Below are 20,818 nucleotides of genomic sequence, written 5' to 3' on the forward strand. Positions count from 1 at the left end.
AACTATGCTTTGCGCTGGCCCAGGAAGGGCGAAAATCACCCTACGAAGTAGCACACTCCTCCAACTCCAAAACTTCTCCCAAATGCCAACAATCCTCCTATGCCACCTCTCCGAAAATCCTTCACCCAAACTTCTCTACAAGAGGCCACAAACAAACTCGGCCTCCTCTTCACTGCATCCTCCAGTAATAACCACCACTTGGAGATGGATGCAATTGCTGAGTATCACATTGAAATCCTCTTGAAGAAATGAAAGAAAACCTTCCTAGGGTGGCACTCGAAGTCCTCGAAGAAAGGGTGAGCTCTTCGCTTGAAGAACTCATGCTGAACAACAAGTGACTCGGCTAAGCAGCTTGAGCAACCAAAGAGAAATCGATATTACCAAAAAGATTAATGAAATGAGGAGAGTTGTTTTCCTTATATAGTTTTTGTGGAGCACTTTTCCCTCCAGTTTTACCTCCATCATGGGCCCTCACTTAACCACCTCCATGCAAAACTTAATCACTTCCATGCAAACTGAACTAGGGAGTGCGTATTTCCCTAGTGTGGGTGGTCCCCATGTGTAATTTAACCACAACAAAATAACTTCCCCTAAGTCTAATCTCCTAATAAAAATCGAATGGGCCCCACTATCTCCAAAATTGGCCCCCAAAACGCAATTAGTCTTGTTCCAAATTAATTTAGGAAGGGACATGACATACAAGCTCAAAGTAAGCTACAACAAATTAGGCATTACAAGTGAATGAGGCTTCTACAACAAGTTCATTTAGTGATAAAGTATAATAAGGCTAGCACAAACAAGTTGGCCGACATACTTGGACATGGAATCTTTCACCCATGATGCATATAAAGAGGCATACATAGAGGATGAGGACTTCAAGGAGGAGTTTCAAAAGTTGCAACGCCAGAGTCATGTGCACAATGGTGACAACACAATTGACCACCATCTCCAGAATGGGTTACTCTACAAGTTAGATAAGTTATCTGTCTATAAAGGTAAACAACTGCAGTTGATCAGAGAGCCCGTTGCATTCATCACTCTTAACAAGGAAAAGAAAGGAAAAGGAGGTCCATCAAATTCAAGGAAGCCTCCTCCTCAAAATTCGAAGAGAAGGAATGAAAGAGAAGCATTGCACATTGAATGTTACAATTGTCACAAGAAAGGTCACTATGCTCGAGATTGCCCTGAGAAGAACAATGGTCCACGCTACAACACTAGAAGCAACAATAACAGGTTTAATAATCAAAGAAGAAGAGATGATCAAAGGAATGATCGTAATGGAAGAGATGAAAGAAGAAGAAGAGATGCTCTGAGTGATCATGAAAGTAATGTTACTAATCAATCTGAACACATTCTTATTTTTGCACTTTCTAGTTCCTCTCCTTCGAATACTTGGGATAGTTGGTTGGTTGATAGTGGGGCCTCTCATCATTTCTCTAGGTATAAGGAAGTTCTCTCTAATTTAGTGGAGAGGGAGTCAAGTTTCAAAATTATTCTTGGAGACAACTCCACTCATCCCATTAAAGCTTTTGGCTCTGTTAAATTTCATTTGGACTCTGGGGAATCTATTTTGCTTCATGATGTAATGTATGTGTTAGGGTTGAAGAATAGTTTGTTATCTATATCTAGTTTGGAAGATAAAGGGATGAGGGTTGCCTTCTTCAAGGGAAAAGTACTTACTTAGCCGATGGGATCCCTTATGAGAGATGCACTCACATTGGGATCTAGATTTGAAGGACTCTATAAAGTCACTGGAAGACCTCTTCTAGCATTGGTCCATGATACTAATCATCAAAGCGAGTTATGGCACCAAATATTGGCCCATCTACACTATGAAGCCCTTCTGAAATTGAAGAAATTGGTCTCTAGAATTCCCGATGTTCAAGCCCAACACGATGGATTATGTCTTGGATGTGCCAGTGGAAAGAAGACAAGGGGACCATTCCCCTCTAGCGAGAACAAGACAAATGACATTCTCCAACTCATTCATTCCAACATATGTGGTCTGAACACTGTACATTCTCTTAGTGGCCATCTCTACTACATTACCTTCATTGATGATTTCTCAAGGAAGACATGGATATATTACTTGAAGCATAAGGATGAGGCCTTCAATTTGTTCAAGAATTTCAAGGCTTTGGTCGAAAATCAAACAGGGAAGAAAATTAAGATCTTCAGGTCTGACAATGGTGGAGAGTACATCTCAAATGAATTCATAGATTTTTGCAAGAAGGAAGGCATCAAGAAAGAGACGATTGTGCCTTATAATCTCGAACAAAATGGAGTGGTTGAAAGAAAGAACAGGTCTATTGTAGAAGTTGCCCATGCCATGCTCCATGATCAAAAGTTGTCGAAGTTTCTTTAGGGAGAAGCTACTAATGCAGTTGTATATGTTCAAAACAGGGTGCCTCATCAAGCATTGGACAACAAAACTCTCGAAGAAGTATTCACAAGTGTCAAGCCCGATGTTGGTCATCTCCATATATTTGGTTGCCCCGTATATTTCCATGTGCCAAAGGACAAAAGAAACAAGTTGGAAGCCACAGGAAGAAAAGGTATGTTTGTTGGATATTGTGAAGATTCTAAAGCATTTAGAATATATATTCCTGGTCAAAGGAAGGTTTAATTTAGCAGGGATGTAACATTTGATGAAGATGCTTCCCTTGGGAAAGCGAATGACCTTCCTTTTCCTCCTCTGCCCAAGAAGAGGAATAATGATATGGATATTTTAGCAAGTCCTTATGTGCCTAAATTCGAAAGAGACATTGTTGATGATTCCATGGAACATATGGACCCCTTGGATTCTCCTCCATGTGATACCCCTGCCAAGAAGAGGCCAATTTGGCTTCGTGACACATTACAGGATGTCGAGAGACTCATTCACGCAAGAAATACTTTTAGAGAAAGCAAGAAGCCATGCAAGTACCAGGGATATGTTGTAGAAATGAGCAATGTGATTCAAGCTGAGCCTCACACCTTTGAAGAAGTCGTGAAAGAATAGGTCTGGAAGGATGTGTTGTCGCACAAAGTGTCTAGGCATCGCAACAACGCTCAAAGTAAGGATTGTCATTCTAATCCTTACTCACTCCGTTTAGACTCTCTCCTAGACAAGTCAAGGGGGGTAGTCCCTAAGGTGAATGAATGAGAAAAGCCTATGGAACATAGGGTCTAGGGGACTTAAATATGGACAACTTGACGAATGTAAATGAGTCTTGATTAACTCAGATGAATAGTTTAAACGTTAATGTAACCAAGACACAACCACAAGATAGAAATGATTATAGACCAATGCCTTTCTATTCAATTAACCATAGAATAAGTAAAAACAAGTTATCACGAACAATTTTCCAATATGTGACGAATAATGACAATCATGAATGATCAATGTAAACGCCCAAAACTACAATATGCAAGAGATTCTAGATTTAAAATAATTTTCATTAATGACCCAGATCTAGAATTAATTAACTTTCTCCAGTATGATTTAAAACATTTATCGCACCTTGACCATGGAGAAATCATGTAAATTGCATTTAATCACCAAATAACACCAAGGAACTTTGGTGATTGACGGTGTAGGATTATGAATGAGTGAGGGGATGGTAGGGCGTAGGGTTCGACCCTGAAACCCTAGGCTGCTGGCCTGGATGACGCAGACAGCTCTTCACAGGACACGCAGGTACGGGCAGGGCATGATGGCAGACCCTCCGAGGCTAGAAGCTCTCGAGGTAACTTAGCAAGAGACAGCTGGGCGGTCAACCTTTTGTTTTTGTTCCTCGGTTAGGGTTTGGTTTTCTGATAGCTGTCGGTTGTCGTTGGTAGTCCCTCATTGCGGTTTTTCTCAGCAAAACTCCCTCTCAGGCGGTTTTGGATCAGCAGTAACCGTGACCCATAACGACCATCGACCCCAGGCGGTTTCGGGAGCGTTCTTTCAGGAAACGGGGTTTTTCAAGGTGTCAGTTTACTACAGTAATTACCATGGTGAATCCAACCGAGGCGGTGGATTTAGACCCAGCCCCGGAAGACATTCTTTCGATCTGGGGAAAGGAGGTCACAGAGAAAAATATCGATAAGTTTTTTGGGCAAGTGGACAGCATTGCATCCGCCACTTTCTCAGCGGGAGGCTTATGGAGTAAAAAAGCACCTAAGGGCTTACTGGAAGAAAGTCTAGAACTGTCTGGTGGTTTCAGCAAAGGCGGCAGAGTCTTTGGAGAGCCAGGAGGCAAAGCGGAGGAAGGCGAGCCGAGAGCGAAAATCTTCGGCCCCCACGACTGTAAGGCTTTATCCCCTTCGAAGGTATTCAGTCCGTCCGGTGGCCTCGAGGACATTATACATTTCAACTCAAATCAAGGAGTGTGGAGATCAGTAGGGGGTTTTCAAGCTTCAGAGAAGGAAGGCCGGGAAAAAAGCAGTCATCCGGCAGTAAACAGAACCCTTTTTTCAAAAGGCTCGCCTCAAGCCGTTTTGGGCGTGGGGAAGGATTCCTCTGGACACGGAAAGGTTGGCAATCAGGGGATAAACGATCCGACCCTCTTTCCTGGAAGGGCGGAAGAGGAAGGAAGGTTGTTTGCTGGCAAAAATGGAAACACTTCAGGAGTTCTGCTTTCTACCTCTTCAGGAAAGGAGTTTACTCCATCTGCGGTGAATGAAAATGATGCAAATAGGGTACCAGACAAAATTGGCCAGGATTCCTTAGATAGAGATGTGGAACCGGAGCGTGAAAGAGCGGGGGATAAGCGTAAAAAGGCGAAGCCCTTGAAAAAGAAAAAGATTGCAGGGAATCTGGTATTAGGAATGGATGTGCAGGTGGAAGATGCTTTGGAAGTGGCGGAGAGCACGCTGGTAGGCAGAGTAAGAGGGAGGTTTGTCTCAGGCAAGTTTTTACAGCAGTGGGCGGAACGGCAATGGAAAGAAACTCCGGCAAAGTCCTTTAAAACTGCAACCATGGTGAAAGGGTGGTTTATGATCAGATTTGACAGTAAGGAAGCTATGGAATGGGTTGAAGGGAGGAATTGGGCTTTTGGGAACCGCCCAGTCTTTTTCAAAAGGTGGTCTCCATTATTTGACGCGTCCAAGGAGAAAGTGGAGGAATTCCCAGTCTGGGTCAGGGCCCCTGGTCTGCCTCCCTTCCTGTGGGTCGATTCCGTATTTATCTCCATTGGAAACCTTCTGGGTACATTCTTGGAAGCGGACAAGTCCTTCCTCCACACCCACGAAAGAGCAGTGGCCAGGATCTTAGTGCGGCTAAACCCAAATGAAGGGCTAGCGGAATCAATCAACCTGCAGTACAGGGATTATGTCTTTGAACAGATCCTAGATTATGAACTCTTACCTTTCCGGTGCCACAGATGCCATGAGTACGGGCATTTGGCTAGGGAATGCCCTCTGGGGAAGCGCAGAAGAAGGACACTGAAATCAGATGAGCAGTGGGAGGATAGTTCGAAGGAAGCAAAGAAATCGGCGGAGCATTTAAACTCAGATGCAAAGCCTACGGAGGGGGTACATCTTCCGGAAGACGAAGGCTTAGCCCAGGACGGAGGGGATCCGGAACAAGCAAAAGAAATTCCGAGCGGCAATGATGAAATCCCTGTTGGGAATGCTGATATCCCTGAAAGCGATCCTACCGGTATGCAGACAGATCCTTTAAATCCTGCTTTAAATTCTGTTTCTAATACTGTCTTCTCGTCTTTTGAAGCTCCTATGTTAAATAAAAGCAATGATGACTTTGTAAATATTGAAAACATCACCGCTGCCATCCCCTCCATTGATCTGAACTGTGAAGTTGTTTCCCTAGTAAATCCGGACTCTGAGTTATCCCCCCCGGCTCGCCATTATAATCTAAGATCCCTTAGTAAAAAGCCAGAATCCAAGTCCGAATCTGTGGAACCGGTGGGTGGACTGGGCCCTTCGTCGTCGAGAAGTTTAAACAAAAAGGGTAGAGGTAGGAAATCAAACCTGTCAAAAGCTCAAGTTAAGGCAATTTTTGATGTGGCCGATGGCAAGCAAATGTCAATTCCTGGGGCGCTTAGAGCAGCAATTCCCCCTGATGCAGTGATTAAATGATTTGCTTGTCATGGAATTGTAGGGGTTTAGCCAGTAAACCCAAAAAACTGGCTTTGAAGGAGCTCATTTCGCGCTATAATCCAGACATTGTTTTTCTTCAAGAGACTTTAGGCAGAAGTGCTGACATAGAATCAACCCTCAAAATGTCCCTTCCAGGGTGGGCTTTCATAGCTCTTGATGCTGCGGGTCACTCGGGAGGGCTTGCTATGGGTTTCAGGGAGGGCAGACTGAAGATCTTGAATCATTGGGGTATGCCTCATGTTCTGGGTTTGGAGATTTTATACCCTGATTTCGATTTCCCCCTTTTGATTGTCAATGTCTATGGACCTTGCCAGGCAAGGGTGCCTTTCTGGAACGGTCTCCTGTCTAAAGATTTGCTGAGAGATAGGAACTTGATAATAGGAGGAGATCTAAACTTTTCTATAGGAAATGCAGAAGCATGGGGCCCCTCAGCCAGAGAAGACCCCCTTTCAGATTTTTTTGCAAATACTCTCCTATCTCATAACTTGATTGATGTTAATATTATAAAAGCAAAACCCACTTGGAGGAATAGGAGAACAGGGGAGGATAGAATAGCGAAGAGGCTGGATCGTTTTCTAATCAGTGATTTGATGGCATCCAATATACCAATGTTCAGGCAATGGGTGGGAGACGGGGGGAATTCTGATCACTTCCCCATTCTGTTAGAACTCTCCAAACCCCCCCCAAAACCTGCTGCACCTTTCAAATTCAATGCCTCGTGGCTGCAAGAGGACTCTTTTAACCAGCTGTTCAGGAATACTTGGAGACATTCGGGCAGAAGCTCTTCGGAGAACAAAGGGGAGCGGAGAAAATTTAAAAAGGCTAAAGAAAGCAACTCTAGATTGGGCCTCAGCCAGAAGGAAAAAGCAAAATGAGGATTTGGCCAAAATAGATGCAGAACTCCGCTCTCTAGAAGAACCTGAGGCGGATGCCTATGCCACTCAGGAGTCCAAGGAAAGAATTGTGGCCCTTGAAAAATCTAGAGCAAAGATCTTACTGGACAAAGAGGAGGAATGGAGGCTAAAGAGCAGGGCAATCTGGCTGAGGGCGGGGGATGAAAACACAAAATTCTTCCACAACTATGCAAAAGGCCGGAAAAATGCTAATACAATTTGGAAGCTGAAGGATCCTGAAGGCAGAGAAGCCTCGTCTTTTGAGGCCCTTTCAAATATGGGAAAGGCTCACTTTCAATCCCTGTTTTCCGACCCTGGTGGGGCTTCCTTAGCTGAAGTAATAAGAACAGCTCATGTTTTTCCCCGTTTCGTGGAAAGAGAGGAAGCTGACAATCTGTTTAGAGAGGTGACAAAGGAGGAAGTAGAAAGTACAGTGAAATCAATGGCAAAAGATAAAAGTCCGGGGCCGGATGGGTGGACAATTGAGCTATTTCTCCACTTCTTTGATCAAATAGGAGATGAGCTAACTGAAGTGGTGGAAGAATCTAGGAGGAAGGGAGAGATTTATTCCCCTTTTAACGCAACTTTCATTGCTCTTATCCCCAAAAAAGAGAATCCGGAATCTTTTGAGGACTTCAGGCCAATATCACTATGCAACTGCATCTATAAAATTATTGCAAAAATTATTGCGATCCGCCTAAAACCGATTTTGTCAAATTGCATCTCATCTGAACAATTTGGGTTTTTAGATGGTCGTCAAATTCATGAAGCTATTGGGGTGGCTCAGGAAACCATTCACAGTATCAGACAATCAAACAAGAAAGGGGCGGTTTTGAAAATTGATTTGTCCAAAGCTTACGATAGAATCAGCTGGCTTTATCTCAAGATGTTGCTGACCCATCTGGGCTTCAAAGTGGAGTTTATAAGCTGGATTATGGGGTGCATCTCCAGTGTAAGTTTTGCAGTTTTAATAAATGGGGCTGCTTCTCAATTTTTCAAAGGACAAAGGGGGCTGAGGCAAGGATGTCCCCTTTCTCCCCTGCTCTTCCTCCTAGCAGCAGAAGGTCTCAGTAGACTGATATCAAATGCCAAAAGAACAGGTTTGATAAAAGGTTTGGAAGTTGCTGTAAATTTGTTCATTACTCATCTCCTGTTTGTAGATGACATTTTATTATTTACAAATGGGAGTCAAAATGAAATCATAGAACTTAAAAGTATTCTTGATCTGTTCTTGAAAGCTACAGGGCTACAAATAAACTCTCGAAAGTCCCAGCTTATTTTGGAAGGTTTCAACAGACAGGAGGAGCTCCTGATTTCATCTTATCTCCCTTTTGAGATCTGCAATATGGAAAGTCCTTTCAAATATCTTGGTTTTTGGCTGAAGCCATCCTCATACAAAAAGCAGGATTGGACCTGGCTGATTGCCAAAATTGAGCAAAAAATTTCACATTGGAGTTTTAAGTGGTTATCTCGGGCTGGCAGGTTGACTCTGGTGAACTCAGTTTTACAGGCCATGCCTGTTTATTGGGCAGCCCTAACCTGGATCCCAAAAGGAATTCTCCATAAGATTAAACAAATTTGCAGTAGATTCCTGTGGTCAGGATCCAAGGAGGACTCAGTGCTTCCATGGGTGGCATGGGACAAAATTGCAAGGCCAAAAGACTGGGGTGGATGGGGTATTAAAAACCTTTCAGACTTCAGCACTTCTCTGGCAGCAAAATCCGGATGGCGAATAATCAATTCTGAGAACCTTTGGACCAGAGTGGTAAAGCGCAAATATATTGACCCCATCCCGTTGGAAGATTGGATTAGAGAACCAAACAAAAAAGGCAGGAACTGTTCTGTGATATGGAAAGCCACGACAGAGGCTTTTAAAGTCATAGAACAAGGTTTGGCATGGCAGGTAGGAAATGGTGAAAACCTGAGGATCGGCAGGGACCCTTGGGTGGGATGCAATGAATCTTATGCTTTGTCGCCAGACCTGATGGCTCATTTGGATTCAAAAGGGATAGTATGTCTAAATCAGATTGCAATCCCAGGCCAGTCCTCCATTTGGGGACAAGCTTGGAAATCAGGGGAAGATCTAGGTATCGAGCCCATGTGGAGAAACGAGTGGCAGTTGTTCCTTCAAGAGCTCAAAAGATCCAACGTTAGAATAAGGGACAGGCCAGACTTTTTGGTATGGGCACATGCTGAATCGGGATCTTACTCCCCAAAGGCAGGGTACAACTTCTTAATGCAGAAAAAGGGGTGGGATGCCCCAGAATGGTGGGTAAAACCTCTGCTCAAGCTAAAATGCCCAAAAAAAGCCAGAATTTTCTTTTGGTGTGTGTTAAAAAAGAAAATTCCTACATGGGATATCTTGCAATCTAGATACAAACAGGGACCTGGAAGATGCCCTTTGTGTCTTTCTGACTCAGAATCCATCTCCCACCTGTTCGTAGCCTGTCCTTTTGCAAGGAAAGTATGGGAAGAGGCACAAAAATTAATAGGTAAAAGGACTAGATGGGAGGGGGAAAACATTCAAATAGCGTGGGAATTCTGGTGGAATCACTACTCTGAGAGGAATCTGAGGAATCTTCCTCCCATTATATGCTGGGGTTTATGGATAGCAAGAAATAAAAGCATTTTTAAAGAAAAATCCACACCAGCAGAAGTGATCGCTATCCAAAGTGCAGCCATATTGTCTAGTATTCCGGAGCCTGAAGAACCTCGGTCATCTCATCATAGCAGGGAAGAACGGATCAGAGACGGGATCCCTTGGGCCTATTTCGATGGGGCAGCTCAGAATAACATAACTGGAGCCGGAATCATCATACATTTAAGCAGGAGTCACTCTATAAAAGCCTCTGTGGGCCTAGGATCCGGAACAAACAATTTCGCCGAACTGTCTGCCTTAAAACTCCTTTTATGTTGGCTCATACACAGAAATATTTTCTCAGTTCAGATCTTTGGGGACTCATTGAATGTAATCAACTGGGTCATTGGAAAACATAGATGCCAAAATTATCAGCTGAGGCCGCTTTTTGAAGAAATTCAACATTTAAAGCATTATTTTAATGTTTTCACTATTGATCATATTTACAGGGACCGGAATGATGAAGCAGATAGGCTTTCTAAAAAAGGTTTGCAGCAAGCTGTGGGCTCGTGGAGAACAATAGAACAGAACCAGGATCAGATCCGTGTGTCGGATCTCCCACCTTACTCATAAAAAGTTAAAATATCAGCTGTTTTCTTAGTTTTTTCTGTTGACTGTCTATCACTATCTGAAAAAACAGAGTTGATGTAATTTTTGGCTTTTCAGTTTCTGCTATGCTTTTTATGTTGGACAAATCACATGTAACTCTTGGTGGTATCCCGTGGGTTGTTTTCCAATTGTAAGGAGACCCACGTTTCTTTGGATACGGACAGCTACACTATTTCGACTATGCTGCTTGGGATAGGTAATGATCCCGTGCTGTTTTGTTAGGTGGAAAAAGTCTTTATGCTTTTTGTTGTTTTTTGGTCGGCTGGTGATACAAAGAGGAGCTTGTTGCTTTCTCTTTGGGACTGATGCAGGTCCAAATATCACTGTTGGTTTCAGGAATGTTAACTCATATGCTTGTAACTGTTTTATTACCTATAAAAAAGTTCGCTTTTTTCCTCGGAAAAAAACACCAAGGAACTTTAAATTAGAATTTTAATTATTCCTTAGGCAATAACTTGAATGAAGAAATCGAAATCTTTTAATGTGACAAAAGAAAATCAAAGGGTTAATAAATTAAAAAATTTAATGGGCCAGAGGCCACATTATTATATTAAATGTGAAAGCGCAAATCCCTTTTTTAATTTAATTCCTCAGTCACCAGAATTTAATTTTTTTTTAGATTTTTTTAAATGTTTTAGATTTTTAAAATTTTTAGATTTTTTGAAATTTTAAAATTTTAGAATTTATGGTTTTCTAGTTTTAGAATTTTTTTTTATATTTTTTGGATATAAATAAAAAAAAATCAAAATCAAAATCATAAATAAAAAATAAAAACAATGAAATCAAATCAAATCAAAATATTAAAAATTAGAGTCAAAACAAAATCAAAATAAAAGAAAAATGAATCTAACTAAAGCTTCCAAAGAAATGATATCGGATTACATATACAAACTAACCTAAACCCTAATGGAACAAAAAAATATAAACAAATAAAACCCCCAAAAAAGGTCGAACGTGTTAAAATCTAAGCTAACCCTAACTATATACAAACACATAAAAGTCGAATGAATAATAAAAAGGTCAAATGAAATCAGGTGAAATGAAACTAACCCCAAGTATTATACAATACAAATAAAATAAAAAAAAATAAAAATCGAGTGCTTTGTTGTGTGCAAGTGAGAAAAGGATTCGATGGCGGAAAGCAAAATGGGAAGAGTTGTCGGATATACAGCGAGAGGATAGCAGCGACGGGTGGCCACACGCAGATGGAGAAGAGGGCGAACGAGGAAGGGAGCCGCGGAGGGCAGTGAGGATGGTTTGCCGGTAGCAGAAAAAGGAAAGCTACGATAGCAGTGAGGGCTGCGAATTTGCAGGCAGAAAATAGAAATCACAGGGAAGAGGAGAAGCTGCGGAGAGGGTTGGAACAGCAAAGAGTATGGCGGGAGGAAGAAAGGAATGGCAGCAGGCTTCTTTTTTGCAGGTTTGAGAAGGGGTTTGCAAATTCGGATAGTGACAGACAGCGAGGAGGGATCAGATCTGGGAGCGGAAGGGAGTCGTGGATTGGATGGAGAAGCTGGATACGGTGGACGCCAAAGAAGGAGCTCACATGGAGAGGAATCAGCAGATTTGCAGGAGAAGGGTAGTGGTGACGATGATAGCAGCGAGGAGAGGATGCAAGTTGCAAGGGTTTGGAGCTTGGACGTGCGGATCTGAGGGCAAAAATGGAAGGACGCAGAGATGAGGAGAAACCCAGCAAAAAACGGTAGCCGAAGAACCCAAAAAATTTCCAGAAAACCTTGATTAAAATATTATACTTATGCTTCAGATTTACCAGTGAAACCCTTAAAAAATTAAATTATTTCCAGATTTAAAAATTTAAAACCCCTGGATTGCAAAAATCTGGATAGAATCCCTGCAAAAATGATGTTTATGAACCCCAGAGATCCAGATCTTACCCTCCAGGGCCTAGATCTGGACTCTACACAGTTTCTTCTTCAGATCTGTAACTGCAAGACAACAAGAAACACCCAAACGATATGTACAATGATAAAATTAAAACCCAGAAAAACCCAAGTCAGAAAACGAAAAATAATTTACAAATCTATGCACAGGAATGGCAGATTTATCAGATCTGGGGAGTGTGAGTCCAACTCCGCTCTCAGATCTGATAATCTAAGGCTCTCAACAGCGAGATTCATCAATTTCACACATAAAAAAATAAATTTTTAATTTTAAAGGAGGTGCTTAGCTCAAAACCCTTCATGCATCACCAAGAAAAATCTTATGATAAGCCCGGGATTAAATCAAGTTGGGATCTTCAGAAAACACGAATCAAGAGTTGGCTGGTCCAACTGAAAACTTCCCCGAACGTCCGATGATCTAAAAATCAAAACTTTCCTGCAAAACTCAATTCAACTATCAAAATAGAGCAAGCAAACAATAATAAAACTCAGACAAATAGAGATACCTGCTATTACATTCAGAATTTAGATAATTATTCAAACCTCATTGACTGAGCAAGATACCTATACTCAAATCACTCTTCAAAAGCTATCATCAATGGCTAAAAAAAATTATGCATGAAAAATGACACATCTTACAGTATTTCCATGAACAGTAACACCAGCGAAAATTAACCCCAAAGTCTTTCTTTATTATCCAAAAAAAATATTACACAAGAGCTTTTCGTTTAGCACACAACTCAAAGCTCGGATGATTCCACTGACAAATGACTTCCTATTTAAAGATAAATCCTCCAACGGCTAGTTCGAGTGATCCTCGTCAAAGCAATCTCGACCATTGATGAAGATTAAAATTTCTTTTAATCTCATCCGTCGAAATATTTAATTCTTGAGGAAATTCAGATTTTTTAATTAAATGCATTTTAATTAACTCAAAAATAAATATTTTGAGTTAATTTCCTCAAAATTTTCACTTTGACTTAACCCCCAGGGACCAAAGGCTTAAAATTTTGCAAAATATGAAAATAATCAATTTACCTTAGTCCCGAAACCTTTTAAAATTTGATTTTTAAGGACCGACGAATTTTTCCTTTGGAGAATTTAAATTTACCTAGGACCTAGAATTAATTAAATTTTTGGCTTAGGATTCTAATTAATTTTTTGCCAAAAAATTTAATTAATTAACCTATAAGAGGATAAATTATTTCTCCAACCCTCAAGACACTTTACATCATAATTTTCATACTTTTTACATCATAAGGGGGAAAACCTATCTGTAAAAGACCCTCACAGACTACCCATTTCTGCGACACAAATATAATCTAGCAGACCAATCAATTTGTAATAAAATAACCTAACCAAATAGTTAGGATTATTCCCAAATCACTTTTACATAGACTCGATCTAGAAGACTAGGACTCGCCTAAGATCCCAGTGACAAAATATATTCCGGCTTTGAGGTAAGACTAAAGGAAAACTCTGCCAACCATCCGAGAATGGATTGGTGAGACAAAAAACCTCCTGGAATGTAGATCGTCATCAGAAAAGTAGGTTTACCTAGGCAATTACATACACGACACAGATCTGCTGAGATTATTTACATTATACAAATACAAAAAGGGTTTACATAATATCTTGGAAGTGAAATTGATGATGATAGTTGTATGGCACAAACACATCAATCATGGGCTATCCCTTTTGTGAAAAAGGGGGTGTACTGCTATGGGTCGTTGACACGTAGTGGTCAACAGGATGCTATGGCTGAAGAGTACGAATCAATTATGAAGAATGAAGTATGGATGTTGCGCCGAGACCGAAGAGGAAATTTGTCGTAACTTCAAAATGTCTATTCAAAATCAAACATGGAGTCGATGGAAGTATTGAAAAATATAAGGCAAGGTTCATGGCCTGAGGATTCTCCCAAAAAGAGGGAGAAGATTACGATGATATATTTGCTCTTGTGGCTCGATACACCACCATTCGTTCGATAGTTGCCCTTGCTGCAAGTCAAGGATGGACCCTTCATCAAATGGATGTGAAGACAACATTCCTTCATGGCATGTTACAAGAAGAAGTGTATGTTGAGCAACCACAAGGATTTGAAGTAGAGGACTGAAAGACACACGTTTGCAAGTTGAAGAAGGCATTGTATGGCTTGAAGCAAGCCCCAAGAGCATGGTACGCCCACATAGATAATTACCTAATGAAGCTTGGATTCACAAGAAGCAGCGTCGACCCCAACCTCTACTTCAAAGTGGTCCAAGGTATGCCATTGATTTTAGTTTTATATGTTGACAACTTATTTCTCACAGGTAGTGAACCCTTGATGATCGAGTGTAAAAGGGAGCTAGCCTCTAAATTTGAGATGAAGGACCTTGGACTCATGCACTACTTCCTAGGCCTTGAGGTGTGGCAAAGGCCCGGTGAGATCTTCCTTTCACTAGGAAAATATGTTGTGAAGTTGTTGGAGAGATTTGGAATGATGGAATGCAAGTCCCTGGCCACACCAATGGAAATGAATTTCAAGAAGCTATGTAGAGAAGCTGCAGGACCTGACTTGGCAAATCCATCAAGTATAGATAGTCGATTGGGGCTCTAATGTTCTTAGTAAACACTTGTCTGGACATATGCTATGTAGTGAATATGTTGAGTCAATTCATGACTAAGCCTCTCCACCCACATTGGGTTGCTACCAAACAAGTTTTGAGATATTTGAATAGGACGATCACCCTTGGTTTGAGATATTATGTCGGAGATGTTCGATTACATGGATATACCGATGTTGATTGCGTAGGAAATGTTGTTGACAGGAAAAACACTTCTAGATGTTGTTTTAGCCTTAGATCTACCATGATATCTTGGATGAGCAGGAAACAGAAGTTCGTAGCATTGAGTACCGCCGAGGTAGAGTATATTGTCGCTAGCATGGCTAGTTGCAAAGCAATTTGGTTGAGAAAGCTCTTTGGAGAGTTGTTTGAGCAGGTTCTAGACACTACAGTGATATATTGTGACAACAAGAGTGGGATTCGTCTGGTAGAGAATCGTGTTTCATGACAAGTCCAAGCACATAGAGATCTAATATCATTACATTCGAGACATGGTACAGAGAGGAGCCATTAGACTCCATCACATATCGACAAATGAGCAGATTGCAGATATTCTCACCAAGGCTTTGCCGAAAGGGAAGTTCTTGGTCTTCAGAGAGCAGCTTAGACTAATGGATGTGACCCCTCCTGATAAGGGGCATCGTTGATCGAGAACACTAAGCATAGCTCTTCCCCCTTGGTTGAGCTCCCCAAGGAGGGAATGGAGCGTTGAGGGCTCCTGGGGTTGAGGGATCTCTAGACAATAGGGTATCGCCCCTATCTGTTACCCATAGGGTGGAAGACATAGCTCCCCTATCTTGGTCTAGTAGAGTATACCCCAGTTGGCATCATACCCACAAGTTGGGCTTGTTGGGATTGTAGCTCCTCGTCTGTCCAACGGGTTGAGAAAGCTTGGGGGTGTGTGATCCTTACCTTTGGTAAGTCGAGTATCTCACCCAAGCTCGATTATGATGCAAGTGTTCTACCACATGACTCTTGAGGGTCATTGTTGGGAAGATCAGGAGGCAATAGGATGGATGAGATATCATATCTCGCCTATTGCTCGACATAGGGTGGAAGACGTATGCTCCCCTATGAGATGACTTGGGGTGAGAGTGTCCCATAGGACCTTCCCCACTGTCATGGACATGAGGTGAGAGTGTCCCATAGGACCTTCCTCATTGTCACGAGAGGGTGGTAGTTGTAGCTCCCCGATGATTCTTCTTCTTTAGATTTGAGAATGATTCAACAAATAGAGTTGAGCAGAGATGGGACATGAGATGATGACAAGATACTTATGATGATCACATGATGCAGTTGGAATTTCTCCCTAGCTGAGAGGGAGTGTTAATTTGGTAGCTCAATGACAAATTCCAATCATGGGACTAGATTCCTCTTTCCGAGAGGACCAATTTTGACCTTTGAAGCACTAGATTTGGACAAGGGAAAGTGTATTTTTGAAGTGAAGCCCACAATGTCACATTTGATTAGGTCAACCCTAAAGTGAAATTGGACACCCTTGGAAGCATATAAATACAAGTCAAGTGACCCTCATTTGGACATCATCATCAAGCATCTTCTTCTCTCTTCTTTGGTTTGGTGCACAGGGCTGAAGTGGGTTTCTAGAATTTGGTTCGTACATGTCCGAAATTGCAAGGTTTGAAGCTCACACGTGTTATTAGGGTTTTTGGGTTCCAACCACAGGGTTGACACAAAAAAATCGGTTGCAACTGCATGCATACAGGCCTATCTGTGCGGCTGGAAAGCTTCAGCCACATGCATGACAGGTGATCGCAATAGACTATAGATTGGAAAAGTCAACTTTGATTAGTGTTGTTGTCGGGATCATATTTTTGGATATTGTTTGGTTGATTTTGTTGGATAGTTTTGTATTGGCTCATTGTACTCTGTTGAACATTTTAGGACAATCTAATAGAAGAAGAATTACAAAGGGTTTTCCCCCTTGTGGTATTTTTTTCCTAGTCTTTGACCAAATCTATGTCTCTTGTTGATGTGATTGATTGTATCCTATTGTCATTGCATCATTGTTCTATTTTCAGATATTATTGATTAATGAAAAGAATTAATTGCTATTGAAATATTGCTAATTGAAGAATTGAATTGGGCTAAAGTAATTGAAACAGCATAGAGCAATGTAAAAATTTAACATGTTCTACATGGTATCAGAGCTCCTGGATCAGAATAAAGACAGCACATCCAAAGTGCAAAACACATCAAGGAAGATCTTTGAAGTGGCCGCAGACTTGAAGGACTCCATCGAAGGTGGAAAGGAGCAAGATTTGATGACTTTTCTAGACTGTTTGGAGGGTCGAGTTCCCTAGGCAGGAGGCCAAGTATTTGAGGTGAAATTTGGGCATGTTTCAAGCACATATGAGTTGTGTTATAGTTCCGGTCTAGGTCGCAGACCTTTCTGAGGTGACAGCAGGTTTGGATCTCTGTTTTCCAGGAGGTTGAGAGGCCGAGGAGGCAGTCCAACCTAGGCCACATACAAAGGAAAGAAGAGCGAGCAGTTTAGTCCTGGTTTGGAGGGTAAACGCAAAAGGAAGCAGCAGCGAGGTAGGGCTGACGTGTGCCCTAACCAAGTGTGTCAGAGATCAGAAAAAGTGCACAGTAGCCAAGGATAAAGAGAGCAAAAATAAGGTATGTGTATCTCCTTTTGTTGATGTTGTTCTACTAGTGGATAGAGTCCATTTTGGATAGTTTTGGTGGCATATTAAGTATAGGTGAAGGGTTGTTAATAGGTGCCTAATTGTGGCCACAGAGCAAATTGCGTGATGGACAACACGAGTGCTAGCAGTAGTAGAAATATTCAAGCCCAAAAATTTGCATACTTTGAAGGACTAAAGGTGCGGTGAAGTGGTCAACCTCCAAGCCCTAAGAACAATCTTTTGTGAAGGATTACAGGTTGTTAGTGGGTAGGTTTTGTTGATTTGGGGTAGAATCAGATGTGCTCTAGGCCTCAAATTTTGCAAGAAGGCTTGGGCACATGTATTCCAAAGAACCCGGAAAGTGTTTTGGGAAATTCCACCCAAAAACGATTTTATTAAAATAATTAATATTTTTAATGGAGTTCCTAAGTCTAAACTTAGGAAAATTAAAATATTAATGGGCATTAATCTAATTGTGGGTGTAACTTCTAGAAGAAGACCGAGATCAAGCCAAAACAATCTGAGCCTTTGATTACGAGTTAATCTAGGTCGTTGGTTGTCCAACAAAATGACATAAGAAGAAGCTTGAGGGTCATTTGGAAAACACACCGAGCTATCAAGAGATCGAATTTCTGAAGTGAGAACTTCTCAATAGGAAATTCTAATCGAGTAGATTTCTTGCAAGTGAGGGGCAGGGATAGTTGGGTTGGAGTATCTTCTTCGGAGGCCCGAATACTCAACAGAGAGGCAGAGAAGCACCAGTGGAGGCAACGCAAACCCAAGAAGGACTGACGCTGGGTCAGGAGGGCCTACGCAGAGCCAAAAGGGCCAGTGCAGAGGCAGAGTTGTCTTCCAGCAAAAGTCCAAAATTTGTCAAGGAGCTACCAAATCAGCCGGGAGGGTTGACGTCAGAGCTCCAGGAGGCAAGGAGACCCAGCGTAGAGCTGACGCAGAGCCTTAGAGAGCTCCACGCAGGCCCACGCAATCACTGCGAAGGGGCAGTGTAGTTGTAGCCAGGGACAGTCAGTTCAGCTGTCGGATCAACTGGGATTTTCCGGGTGGAGTGAGGTAATCTCACTAAGTTTTCTGCCAATGTCTTTTTCTCTGTAACTGGATTGTCGAAAGGGCATCTAGAGTTGTATTCAAAACTACTGCTTAATAATAATAAACCCTTAGAGCTGTTGCACCGGTTTTCCCGCATTGGGTTTTTCCGAGGACATTTGTCCAAAAATAACGGTGTCTATTGTGTTGTATTTTCTTTCTTGCTCAGTCTCTTGTTTCCGCATAATATTTAATTAAGTGAAGGCTGCAGTGTATGTATTACAATATTTGTCGTAGGAAACTGCAAGTAATTTGTTTAAAGGAATTTAACAAATAGGAGTAATATCATCAGTTGTTGCAGTAGGGATTCCAGTTGTGGAATTTTCACATGGTATCAGAGCTGCAGGTGAAGAAAGAAGAGAAGAGTCGGTAGATCTAGTGCTGAGCAGTAGAGGGAGTTCAAAAAAGCTGCAGGAGGCAACAGTTCGAAACCTCCAGAGGGTTAACGCAGTTCCAAGCTGGGAGGGCAGATTTTCGAGGTAGTCTCTTTCCGAGTGAGTCGGCGAAGAGAAGGACTTCCAGTTCAAATTTTTGTCGGGGCAGAGGAAGCAACGTTGAAGCCTCAGCGTGAGAGAACTGGTGGGACGTAGATTTTCAGCAGACACATTGTTGCGCTGAAAAACGTCAAAAGAGAGAATAGAAGCACCTTGAGGGAACTTTTCCTCAACAGAGTTCCCGCTGAAAAGTCCATTTTCTCATTGGCTGAGCAGCAGCAGAGAGGAGATTTTCGACATTTTTGGCAGATATGGCAACCAGTGGCTTGAGGGATCAGGACAGGTTGGACGGAGCATCCAACTATGTCATCTGCAAGTCTAGAATGTCTTTCCTTCTAGATGAGTATGCCCTCGAGACATATGTCGACAACGTGATGGTTGTCCCTGCGGATGCAGATCCGTTGAAGAAGTACACCGTCGAGATGGCGAAGGCCAAGAGAATGATCCTAGATGGAGTCAAGCATCACGTGGTGTGTCACGTTGCTAGCAGAGGGAATGCTAAAGAGATGTGGGATGCCTTGGCCATGTTATATCAGGGATCTTCCGAGCAGCGAAAGATGTACTTGGAGCAGAAACTGAGATCTGCTCAAGATGCAGAAGGGGAAGTGTGTGGATCCATTCCTCACGAAGCTGAAGGAAACCCGTGATGAGTTGTCTGTTGCGGGGCATACACCTCAAGATTCAGAGTTGGTTAGACTAGCCCTCAATTTTGTCTCAGATGAGTGGCAAGTCTTTGTCCAGAGTATCCTGGGCAGAGGAGCATTGCCGAATTGGGATGAGATGTGGGTAGTGTTGGAAATACTGAGAGGGGGGGTGAATCAGTGTTTCTTTTCAATTGTTGACCAATTAGATTCTACACAATTAAAATTAGAGAAATGAATAATTTTATTAATGAAAAAGGACAAAAGATCCTTTTACAAATGAAAGTGTACAATGATTGCCAAGCACCAACTTGGACTTAATGAGGCTCTGACCTCTAGGGCTTCGACCCTATCTTCACCAAGGCTCCAAGCTTGAGTTTAGGGGCACCTACCCCAAGGACACCAATTCTTTTTTGTTGCTTCAGAAATCTATTTCAACAAATGTCTTCAAAGGGTTGCTCCATGATTTCTAACAGCTGCTCAAATGTTCCCGATCTAGAATCATTCCAAAATACTTCAAGGATTATTAAAGGTAACTACAAGGTCTGCTCAAGGAGTGCTACAATGTTTGTTCCATGTTTGCTTCAAGAAGTTTCTTCAATAGGTCTTCAATAATTCTCCAAAGCAGCTCAACGGATCTCCAAACTCGGCTCAAAAACAATTCTAAACTCTTCTTCACAATATGCAAAAGGACTGCTTTGATGGTCTTCAAAACTGATATCAAGGAGTGTGCCAAGTCTATTCACAAGAACCCAAGTTATACCACTGAACCACTGTTGCACCAATACCACTGTTTAAACTGCTCCAATATTCATACCCAATGATTTATACATCATGTCAATACTCTTGTTCCAAATTAACCCAATGTTATTTCTCATATCAGAATTCACTCCTCCGTAGTTGGTATGAACCAGATTGTAACACAGTGCAACAGCCCAAGGTTTAGCACATGTTTCCTTACCACAGATGTATCTGAAGGTGCACAGGAAGGTTCCAAGGTGCACAAAAAAGTCACCGTAGACTCCAACAGTTCGAATGTGCACAGGAAGGTTACCGCAGTGAAGACTGTCTTGCTGTCATTTAGCCCGTAAATGTTAACTCAGCGCCAAACCGCACTCCTGTTTCTACAAAGTATTTAACCAGAAGTCCGCAATCTCTATTGTGAGTAAGCTTCATCCTGTATTGTTCTATTTTCCTCGTACT

The 20,818-nt window shown here is 41.9% G+C and overlaps 1 long non-coding RNA gene across 1 annotated transcript in view; it reads right to left on the bottom strand.

The window, feature by feature from the left end:
* Positions 1-20,818, bottom strand: part of LOC149236705 (uncharacterized) — a 119,008-nt gene that overhangs the window by 70,947 nt on the left and 27,243 nt on the right. The gene's annotated exons all lie outside the window — the stretch shown is intronic.

This window comes from Pinus tabuliformis, chromosome 8 (genome assembly GCF_031772625.1).
Source record: "Pinus tabuliformis cultivar Carrire ecotype Pingquan chromosome 8, CPIR1, whole genome shotgun sequence".
Classification (NCBI taxonomy): Eukaryota; Viridiplantae; Streptophyta; class Pinopsida; order Pinales; family Pinaceae; genus Pinus; species Pinus tabuliformis.